Source organism: Salmo salar, chromosome ssa01 (genome assembly GCF_905237065.1).
Source record: "Salmo salar chromosome ssa01, Ssal_v3.1, whole genome shotgun sequence".
NCBI lineage: Eukaryota > Metazoa > Chordata > Actinopteri > Salmoniformes > Salmonidae > Salmo > Salmo salar.
This window is the reverse complement of record NC_059442.1, coordinates 28,810,351-28,822,419: the sequence shown is the minus strand read 5'-3', so window position 1 is coordinate 28,822,419 and position 12,069 is coordinate 28,810,351. Positions and strand designations below refer to the sequence as shown.

Sequence of the window (12,069 nt, the reverse complement as noted above, 5' to 3'; positions counted from 1 at the left end):
TCCCGCTTGTCTCCACAAAGTTTGGTAAGCCCGCCTTTAGTTTTAACGCACCACAGTTATGGAAAACCTTACAAAACAAATTACACCTTGATTCTCTGGTGCCGATAGGGCAGTTTAAAACTATTTTATTAAATTAGTTCTCTAAAGTGTGCAATTGTTTCAATTGACAATTAGAACTTGTCATAACCTGATGTAATGTATTTATAGCTGTCTTGTAGTTTTTTATATTTTGTTGTTGTATTGATTTAACTTTTGTCCTCAAGGCACCATTGCAAATGAGACACGTGTCTCAATTGGGCTCCCCTGATTAAATACATGCATGTAGTATGAAGTCCTATGGACAGCTGACACAGTGGCTCAACTGTAAGGGTGAAACACAGGGTTTGTGGGGCTGCTGAATTAGATCATCACATCTGGGCACCAAAACAACGCCAATCGTCCACCTCTACAGAACACCGACAGTGTTGAGGACAACAACAGCTCGCCAAAATTAAACAGCATCTGCATCTCTGCAGTGGCCTGGATGGCCAGAGAACCAGGTCACATCCAGACTGACCCAACAGACAGACCATCACTAAGCCTTCCTCTGATTAAGCTGAGATGACATTAGGACAGGCTTGGGCAGGGGACTGGATACAGAGATGATGTCATAGTGTAGCCAGGGTCTGGCAGCAGACAGAGCACACCACCACACAACGCCAAGATTAAGTATCAGGGTCATCAGGTTGATCATTAAAGACGTCCTCCAGCGATTTGTTTAACTTTTACTGTTGAAAACCGATATCGCAAGTATAAATACCATAAAGTACACACACTAAAGGGTAAGAAAATATATATTTTTTGCAAAATAGTGTTTTTTAGACGCAACTGCAAAGTTCAAGGAGTAGGGCATTCAAGGAGTTGGTTTGATGGGAAGTCGTGATGTCATCGGCCTCCCCCTTGCTTGAGGATCAATATATATAACAAAAGTATGTGCTATGTCATGACTTACCATGACAACCTACTGAGATGTGACTTTTGTTAACTAAATCAGGTGTTAAATGAGTTCAAAGTTAAACTGGGGTGTCACTTTAAGGACAGGTAAAACACTCACATACCTTAACAACTATTTCACCACAGGGAATTGAGGTAGCTAGCTATATCTCAGTGGACCAGAGACTTCATCTAATTCCCCATGAATCTTTGGTTCCACCGAGTGACAGTTTCTCCTGATGTATGTTGGGTGATGTATTAATACATTCATTAGCCCCAACACTGACTACTTGTGGAGTGCATAGAGTGGGCTCTTTAAATAACCTGAAGGGATGTGGGATAATTGCTGCTTGTATAGTGTGGCGGGGGCTAGTGTTACCTGGGCCCCCATATGGGAGGAGGGGAGGAAAGGGCGCTGTTCATGTCCACTTCTCAAATCGGAGGGGGGAATGACAAGGCTGACATGTGACAATGTGTCACCACGGTTTAGTCTGACCATGAGCTCTGCCTCCTCTCTAGCTGGGATGTTAACGTCAGTGCAATCATGGCACCACAGGGATAAATATTCCTCTGGTCTCTCTCAACCTTTCTTTCTTTCTCTCTACTTAACCCCATCTCGCTAAATTAAACTCATGCCTAAAATGGCAACTCATCAAAGAAAATTCACAGAATTTGTTAAATGTTCATTGAGGCCACAAACTGAATGGGGCTTTTATTCTTATCTCTGTTTTACACACTATCCCTATCTGTTCCTCTCTTGCATCAGGTTCCCTTCAACTAACAACTCTAGATCATTATCTTCTTGGTCACTATAGAGGAGTGTCTGTCTCTCCAGTCGGCTTTCTGCAGAACATTAAAATGGAGGAGAAAACTAACAGGCTTATCTCGCTGTCCATCAAATCTTATCAATCTTAAGCTTCTACCTCTTAACTGAGCGCCTGCTTCCGTCCCACAGTCCATGTTAATGGTGGTCTAAAGGGATGGTTCTCTCTCCTAGGCTCGTCCACACAGCATCTGGGAGGAAGTAGACAAATACCTCTAGGCTAGGATTTACTGAGTTTCTATAAAGCCTAACCAGAAATAGATTGATGAATCCCTGGCAGGCCAACCAGGCAGCTATGAATGTGATGTCCTGTTATCTGACCAATAACCTGTTTACCTCATCCCAAAAGCACATGTCTGGCCTTGTAGACAGAACACCAAATGGGGCATAATATGTGTGCTGACTGCTCAAGGCTGCGGGTATCTTTGCTGCACTGATCCCTGGCCAGCTAAAGCAGAATCCATACACATACAAATACACACAGTGCAGGGTTTATCAAATCAAATCAAATTTGATTGATCACATACACGTGTTTAGCAGATGTTATTGTGGATGTAGCGAAATATACAGACTGTTGTCACATATTGTTGCACGATAATGCTAAAATATCTTTCATATTTTTTGCTATCCCCTTTTGGTTGAGTAAAGCAGAAATGTGTAAAGACACAACAATCTCTCATGATCTCCTTAGCATTCAAGTGAAACTGCATGTGGAGTGATGTGGGAAAGTAAGGATTAAGGCAACCATAGATAGATAGATAGATAGATAGATAGATAGATAGATAGATAGATAGATAGATAGATAGATAGATAGATAGATAGATAGATAGATAGATAGATAGATAGATAGATAGATAGATAGATAGATAGATAGATAGATAGATAGATAGATAGATAGATAGATAGATAGATAGATAGATAGATAGATAGATAGATAGATAGATAGATAGATAGATAGATAGATAGATAGATAGATAGATAGATAGATAGATAGATAGATAGATAGATAGATAGATAGATAGATAGATAGATAGATAGATAGATAGATAGATAGATAGATAGATAGATAGATAGATAGATAGATAGATAGATAGATAGATAGATAGATAGATAGATAGAGAGAGAGAGAGATAGAGAGAGAGAGAGATAGAGAGAGAGAGATAGAAACAGGGGTTCAGCAGAAAGAGGGGGCATAAGGAAAATACAATGGGAGAGAGGAATTGGTGTAAAAGCAGAGCAAGGTAAAGATGGGGAGGAGAGGAAATGATGGAGAGAACAGAGATGAAATAGGTGAGAGAGAACTAGATGGTAGAAAACAGACCGAGATCACAGGAGAGGGAGAGGAAGAATGAAGGAGATGTTATGTATAGCCTGGTCCTTACTGAGTTGGCCCAGTGCCAGTAAGGGGCTGTCTGAGAGGAGGTAAATAATGTTATGCCTGAGAAAGAAACAGAAAAATGATTTGGAATTGCTTTATTCCCAAAGTGCACCAAGACGGGAATCCCCTGTTGACCTAAAATACATGAAACAGTTGGAGACTAAATGGAAAACATTCTAATTAAAATGGCATTACTCCTGGTTCTGTGTTGCACTGGGCAGAGGTAGACATTGTCAGTTGCTTGTATCCACTGAGTGGAAGTTGGTCTTTTTTCAACTTTGTTTGACTTTATTCTAAATTTGAAGACACATTTTCCAGAATGTTTCAACAAATTCCTGTTGTCTAGGTCCTGGAGCCATTTTGTTGGATACTAGATCAAGGAGAAGAGGTTTATGCCAACGATGCTAAAATAATCAATCCCAATGAATGTAGCATGAAACAGACTCTGGGATGCCAAGGTTAACCCCTTAGCGATGAGGGAGGGTGTGTTGATGGAGCTGCAGCCAGGTTTCTATAAGGGATGTGTGAGCTGAAACTCCTCCCTGGTACAGCTTCCTGTGCCTGTGTTTTTCCTCCACTAGCCATAAAGCATTGTGTCTCCAGAAGTCAAGCCCAGAACTCACACATACCCACACCCTAAGGTCCCCTCCATACCCCAGCTCCCTCCCACTCAACCCCCATCCAATTGAGAGGCCAAGCACCCCTCTAGCCAAGCCATGGGCTTAAGGAGGGCTTAGGGTGGCCACAGGAGGGATCGGAGGAAGGTACAATATAATTCCATTTGCAGTTCATTTTATTGTTTCCTAAATTGCCTCCTTAATGGCCTCTGCAAACATGTTGTGCTAATGTGGCCTCTCCGAGCATCTGCTTAAGCCCTGGTGAGGCAGTCCAAGCAGAGAGCTTTAGCTCAGCAGCCTTTATTTGTCAGTCAATGAGATAGAGGGACCAATTCAGGGCCTTGGAGGAGAGAGCTGAACATCTTTACAGTGGAGTCAACAGGTCTTCATACAGTAGGACAATCTCTCTTCTACAGGTTGACAATAGCGTATTTACTAAAGTCACACCAGGAGAGGAGAGAAGCTTTGGAGGAAAGGGAGAAAATACACAGTCAGCATGCTGATTTGATGTAGGCTGCTGAGTTTGGAGAACATAGTATTTCCCCCCTGATTTGATGCAGCATGTGACAGATGATAATGAAGATATTCTCTCCTTCTCTCTGGGCTGTAGCATCCCCACCCCTGCTACTTCTGACAAAGATTAAGAGCTACTTTCATCTCCTGCAGAATATTTTCCACTGCTTCGCCGACGCTGTTCCCAGGTACTCCACCACACTGTTATGTTGTCTTCACAGGTCGTAGAGTATGTGGAATAAAATTACACGCCCAACACTTCCTGAGCTGAAACTCACTCGCCCACGTCTTCGCTGTAAGCCTTCAGAGCACATTTTTACTCAGAGCAAAACTACTGTAAAGAAAAACTTTCTGTATTCACTCAACATGTCAGATAATGTGAAACATTCATTCAATACCATGAAGACCATAACATTAAGCTGTCATTGGCTGATTGACATTTCACTATATCTCCAATAATCAATTCCACTGACCAATGGAGAAAACATATCTGATGAGATCATGAGAGAGCAAGACATCTAATATTCATATTGGATGCCTTTTCTATTAAAGACACTTGCTCCTTTCCTTATTAATCAACATATCGTAGAGAGAGAGAGAGTTCTCTCGCTCCACTTCTCTACATCATTAATCAGGGCCTGGCAGGGTAAGACACCTAGCGATTATTTATTTGCTCTCCTCCACGTCGAGACTATCACAACAACCAGTCCTGGTCGAGCCCCGCGGGCCGCTGGGAACATTTGGGAAAGATTAGTCAGTAAATCGAGGGGGGGGATTCAAACATTGATATACTGTAGATGGCAGATTAAATTCTTCCTAAATCTGCCATCTATATCCGAGTCAATATGCACCCCTTGGTAAACATGAGGGATCCAAGTCCAGTGAAATGGATTTGGGATTCCAAAAGGGTAGAGGAATTCCTAGGTTCTGAAAAAGCTATTTTGAGAGGCTAAGGAGAGGTAGAGGACTACAGAGCTGTACCAAACCAACACATGAGGCTAGAGATGTAGACATTTGTAAACAGAGCCAGGGGTCAGTGACTTCTACAGTATTATTCAGGTTAATAAACGGTTTACACACTCACCCACACACACACACTTAAATCACACTCACAATGTTACCTACTGACACACACATCCTCATACACACCCACACACACTCAGTCACATAGTCAGCTCTGCAGCAGACTCTCACATGCTGGGTGATGAACTGATTACAAGCTATATAATCCACTACACCCAGACAGTCTGCATGGAGCCAGTGGCAGGCAGGCTGTAAATACAAACACAAGATAAACCATGTTCCCACTAGTGTTTTTATGTTGATCCTATTTTGATCCTTTACCAAGAATAAGAGACACTGTCCCATCTCTGATTCAAAACTCCAACCATGGCCAGTGTTACGCAACACAAAGAGGACCCTGTAGCAGAACAACAGTAGCGACCAGCCAAGGCAAGCAGAAAGAACAGCAAGAGATGTACGTAAGTGCATTCCCATAGTGGAGGTAGACAATCACAGTCAATACAATCCCTGTCCACCTTGGCTTTGCATGGTTTCCTCTCTGCAGAGAAGTGTAATTCTCTTTACAGCTGTTTGTAAAGTCAACCAGGCCCCAAGCCAGCTAGAGAAGCAGGAGGACAGTAGAGAGGTGGTGGTGGAGCAGTGGCAGAGAAATTCCCTCTGTTAGTGATGATGAGGTAAAAGCTTAACTGCCTGGCCTGATAATGGCTCTCTTGTTCTCTATCTCCCAAATGGCTCTCTATCCTTGTGTGAATAAGAATCGCTTTGGTCTGATATATAGAGAACTACCATTTGGGGAAATCAACTCACACAGATTAGGCCTAAGCAGCTATTCATTATTCATATGTAGTGCAAGGCTGGGACCTGGGACAGACAGGGCTGACAGTGTGGAGCTGGGGGTCTGGAGGACACAGAAACACAGCAGCCCACCGGAAGCCATCTTGTTTCTGCAGACTGAGGCAGTAAAGCCAGGGTGAGCTCATGGGAGCAGGGATCACAGGGAGACAATAGGTCATAACATTCTTCAACGCATATTCCATGCAGGCAGCTACTGGGCAATTAACTTGTATTCTTATTCCAGCTTTTCTCTCTTGTCTCCAGAACAATGATAATAGATTTGCATGACACCTCTAACTGAGGGATGCCATAGAGATTTACATGGTGTGGGGGTAGCCGGGGTGGGAAAATATCAGTTTAAAGACTCCTATCACTGAACACTAATGCCCAGATCCCTGCAGCCCAGCAGGATTCCTATGTCCCTCCATTAGTAGCCTCATCGTCTGTGTGAATGAACGGTGAAGTCCTGGCTGGCCGTGGGTAGAGGAACAGCCTAGCAGGCCTGGTCATGTACTGCCTAAATGCTGAGGCCACAGTCCGTCTCCAGCCCACACACCGTCAAACACAACCTGGCCTTTCAGATCATCACCAACAGCACACGAAGAGACAAAGGCACTCTTATGTCAAGTGGCAGGCACACAGGATGTAGTGGGTAGTGGGTCTCCATTCTAACATTCCCTCGTTTCCCCCTGTGTGAAAGGGATCTGTCACTGCCTGTCCACTGCCTCCCCCTGTCCTACAGGGCTCTCTATGACCCAGTGTTAGCCATAGCTCTACCTTGAGTCAGCATTTCAGCCTTTGTCTGTCAGCTCCCCCCCCCCCCCCTCCCCCTGGCTATGTGAGTGGGCCAGGCCAACCAGACTTCCTGACTCAGGAGTTTAGGGGAAGTAGACATGGTGGTAGTCAGCGCCCTCCTCGGGGGTCTCTCTCCCTTCAAACAGCCAGCTCACAGTGGACCCAGAGCACAGCCCTCGCCCTCCCTCTGGTCGCCCCTACACCAGTCCTCTCTCTTGATGTGTTTACCATGCAGGGTGACAGCCACAACCGCCTCCACCCTGGCAGTCACAACACTGGCCTTCACACAGACACCCAGGGGGCACAGCAGAGTCGCACCAAGGGAAGGCAGAGCCAGTCTATACCACAGCAGTGGTAGCGGGTGGTAGAGCTCCTCAGTGGTGGTCTGATGAGGTGGCGCTATCTCCACTGTGCAGCAGACTGTACTGCCCAGGACAGCCAGAGGAAGTATGACTGGCTTGAGAGGGAGAGTCTGTATTTGGGATACACTCAGGCTGTTCTAAGATAACCTAGCTCCCTCCAATTTCCTCCAAGAAAACAAGAACCAAAACTATTTAAAGCTGCCAATACTAAATAATCAATTAAACAAACTTGGCATTTCCTGTTCAGTTCAACCTAAAATATGAATTAGCAAATGAGGGGATCTATCACCTGACACTATAACAGAAGAAGGGGACTGGGGTTGGATCTGAGAGGTGGGTAGAGGTGTGGGCAATAGACACGGGCTTGAGGAAGGGGTGGAAGGTGTGATATTGGGGTAAAAGGGACGTGGGGTGATCCATCTGGTTGGTGCTAGGCTGGGGTGGTAGTAGTAGGCCCCTCAGGAGAGGATGGGGCCTGCCTGCTGGTCTGCTGCAAATCCCAGAGGCGGTGGGTCTAGGCTGGATCTCCATCAACACCTCCCCACTGATGACGCTAGACAGGGCCCTGATAGCTTTTCACACCTGGCCTTATCCGGAGGCTATAGTGCTAGAGTCCCTTCCCCAGGCTCAGCTGCTGCTGCTGCTGCTACGGCTGCTCAGCTCTGCTCTCCACTGCCAGACATTAGCCCCAGCAGGCTGATAGCCTGATTATGACAGGAAAATACCAGCTGGTATTATATCCGACAGTAAACAAAGAGACCAAAAGCATCCTCTACCAACCATCATCTACCAACTCTCCAGCGCTTCTATTCATTTATTCAGGGCCTTAGACATGTGTTCAACAACTAAGAATCAACAGATTCTATGTAAAAAAAATCCAACAACAATACAACTAAAGGTTTGGCTAAATGAATCCCTGCCAGTCAGGCAATGCTCAACACAGAAGCTAGCATTAACTATGCAGCTCCCCTCCGCTTACTCTCCTCATAATAAAGCTGAGGCTTAACTTGCATTTCAACAGCGTTCTCTCCTGACTAAGCATTCTGCTCACATTCTCCCATCCGTTGAAACATCCATCTCTGTGAAGCTCAGCAACCAAACCATTACCCTTTTACCATGGATTCAGGGATCACACAGAACAACGCCACCACAACATCGACACTACACACACTGACTGCATGACTAACATGAGGAGCACAAACACAAAAACACTGCAGCTGCATCGCCCATCTAAACTAAGATCTCCTCCAGCCCTGGGTTGGTATGTGTGTGACTTACTTGAGTCCCGTGGTGGTGGTGTGTCCGGTGTTCCCCTCCACAGGTCCTGACCTCCTCCTCCTGAAGCTGGCGGTCTGGAGCATCACCCCGAGCATGCTGACTGTGTGTGTGTGTGAGAGAGTGTGTGAGGCACTCAGTAGAACTCCACTCCCCTGCCTGCGTCCACTCAGTCTCTTTATCCCCTAGCCAGCAGGTCCAGCCCAGAGCAGAGTAAAGCCACTCCGCAACTCCACTCAGCATTAATCTGTCCGCCAATTTATCCCTGACACAGATCTCCACTGTCACTCACAACACAGCCGGACAAACACATTGCATTTCCCTTCTGCATTCACACAGTATCTCCCTCTCTCTCCTGTCTCCTCTGTAGTCAAAGTGGAGTGTGGGTGTGAGTGGCCCATGTTACACTTCACCCCCACATCCCTGCCCCCAACACTTACCCCCACCACTACACCAATCCCAACCAGCCCCCACCAACAACCTCACACAGGAAGAACACAAGGACATTAGCACACACGCACATGCGCACACACACACACACACACACACACACACACACACACACACACACACACACACACACACACACACACACACACACACACACACACACACACACACACACACACCATAAGAACAACTTCTAGAGACTTCTCTACAGCAACAATCACTTGATTATACTTTAATGAATTGCAGCCCGTGCCCACAGCTTTTAAAAGGAAGTTGTTGCAACAAAACTTTGATTATGGTATTTGTATGGAGATCTTCTCATAGTTTGATTAGTGCATCAGGGCTGGAGTTCCCAACGGCCAAACATTACCCATTTGTAAGTCAAACAAATACATTCACCATGGATCACAGGGAATCATGTGTTCTGAGTACATCTACATATTTCTGCATGTTCATTGACCAGCTTTCATGTTAGTTGTAAGGAGGCAAAACAATGGTTTCTATGGTTACTTTCCACAGCCTCAATAATGAAGCAGCACTTTAAATTTCTGACACAAAGACCAGGCAGGTCTTGTCTGGGGAGAGGCTGGATTGTTCGACTGTAATTACAGGATAATGCCTTGCCTTCCCCAACCCACAATCACAGTGATTACAGCAGTACACACACACACTCACCTGGGCAGCAGCAGCTGCAGGGCCGCACAGGGCCGTAAAGACACTTCCTCCTGTGCTGACACTCCTCCAGGGCCACATTCCTAACAGCTGTTATCCCTGTTCCTCTGGCCGCCCTGCACACCGCCTCTACAGCAAACACTCCTCTTAGCTGTACGGTTTGCTCTCTGTTACTCAGAACAGCAAATGTAGTTCTGAGCATTGAGGAGAACTGCTCTGTGGTTAGTACTCCATTTGCTTTCCCTCGCCCTCTCTCTTCCATTTTCCCTCTCTCTGTCTCTTTTTCTCCCTCCCTGCATGGGGCCTTAGGGATAGAAACACACCTCATTCCCAATCAGCAGGTATTAATGGAACAGAGGGATGAGCAGGGCGGTCAGTGCGGCAGCAGTGGCAGCGGAGACACGTCATTTAGCTGAGCTGCCAGGGCCCCTGCTGTGAGCGGTGCCTGCTCTCATTACTGAACGCTGTGTCAATGGACTAATCACATGCTCCGTCACAAAGAAATCAGTGTTCAGCACGCTAGTGAGCTGAATGAGCACTCCCTACTGCCCTCACTCTCTATACTGAGATACAAACACTGGCACGTGCGCACGCACACACACACACACACACACACACACACACACACACACACACACACACACACACACACACACACAACTCTGCTAGGACAGACCCTGACCTTTAACACCTACTGTCTTCAGGCTATTTTATTGGCCATGTCATTATTGATCCGGATCAATCTTTCTTTCAGTACACTTTGGTTGATAGGGCAAGAAGAAGGTTTGAACGGGGATTTGGAAAATTGTAACACTAAACTACAGTGCCTTCGGAAAGTATTCAGATCCCTTGACTTTTTCCACATTTGGTTACGTTACAGCCTTATTCTAAAATGGATTAAATAAATAAAAATCCTCAGCAATCTACACACAATACCCCATAATGACAAAGCAAAAACAGGTTTTTAGAAATACCTTATTTACATAAGTATTCAGACCCTTTGCTATGAGAGCAGCTCACAGATCACTGCACCTGTACATAGCCCATCTGTAAACAGCCCATCTATCTACCTCATCCCCATACTGTATTTATTTACTTATCATGCTCCTTTGCACCCCAGTATCTTTACTTGCACATTCATCTCCTGCACATCTACCATTCCAGTGTTTAATTGCTATATTGTAATTACTTCGCCACCATGGCCTATTTATTCCCTTAACTCCCTTATCTTACATCATTTGCACTCACTGTATATAGACTTTTTGTTTTCTTTTTTTCTACTGTATTATTGACTGTATGTTTTGTTTATTCCATGTGTAACTCTGTGTTGTTGTATGTGTCAAATTGCTATGCTTTATTTTGGCCAGGTCGCAGTTGCAAATGAGAACTTGTTCTCAACTAGCCTACCTGGTTAAATAAAGGTGAAATAAAATAAAAAAATAAAAATGAGACTCGAAATTGAGCTCAAGTGCATCCTGTTTCCATTGATCATCCTTGAGATGTTTCTACAACATGATTGGAGTCCACCTGTGATAAATTCAATTGACTGGACATAATTTGGAAAGGCACACACCTGTCTATATAAGGCCCCACAGTTGACAGTGCATGTCAGAGCAAAAGCCATGACGTCGAAGGATTTGTCCATAGAGCTCCGAGACAGGACTGTGTCGAGCCATAGATCTGGGGAAGGGTACCAAAGAATGTCTGCAGCATTGAAATGGAAGAAGTTTGGAACCACCAAGACACTTCTTAGAGCTGGTCTCCCAGCCAAACTGAGCAATCGGGGGAGAAGGGCCTTGGTCAGGGAGGTGACCAAGAACCCGATGGTCACTCTGACAGAGCTCTAGAGTTCCTCTGTGGATATGGAAGAACCTTCCAGAAGGACAACCATTTTTGCAACACTCCACTTATTGTAGAGTGGCCAGACAGAAGCCACTTCTCAGTAAAAGGCACAACAGCCAACTTGGAGTTTGCCAAAAATGCACGTAAACACTCTCAGACCTTGAGAAACAAGATTCTCTGGTCTGATGAAATGAAGACTGAACTCTTTAGCCTGAATGCCAAGCGTCACATCTGGAGGAAACCTGGCACCATCCCTACGGTGAAGCATGGTGGTAACAGCATCATGCTGTGGGGAAGTTTTTCAGAGGCAGGGACTGGGAGACTAGTCAGGATCGAGGCTAAGATGAACCGAGCAAAGTACAGGGAGATCGTTGATGAAAACCTGCTTCAGAGCGCCCAGGACCTCGGACGAAGGTTCACCTTCCAACAGGACAACAACCATAAGCACACAGCCAAGACAACGCAGGTGTGGCTTCGGGACAAGTCTCTGAATGTCCGTGAGTGGCCCAGCCA

At 45.4% G+C, this 12,069-nt stretch overlaps 1 protein-coding gene across 3 annotated transcripts in view; it reads right to left on the bottom strand.

Moving 5' to 3' along the window:
- The window catches only part of kif26ab (kinesin family member 26Ab), a 127,164-nt gene that overhangs the window by 32,598 nt on the left and 82,497 nt on the right, over nt 1-12,069 (bottom strand). The gene's annotated exons all lie outside the window — the stretch shown is intronic.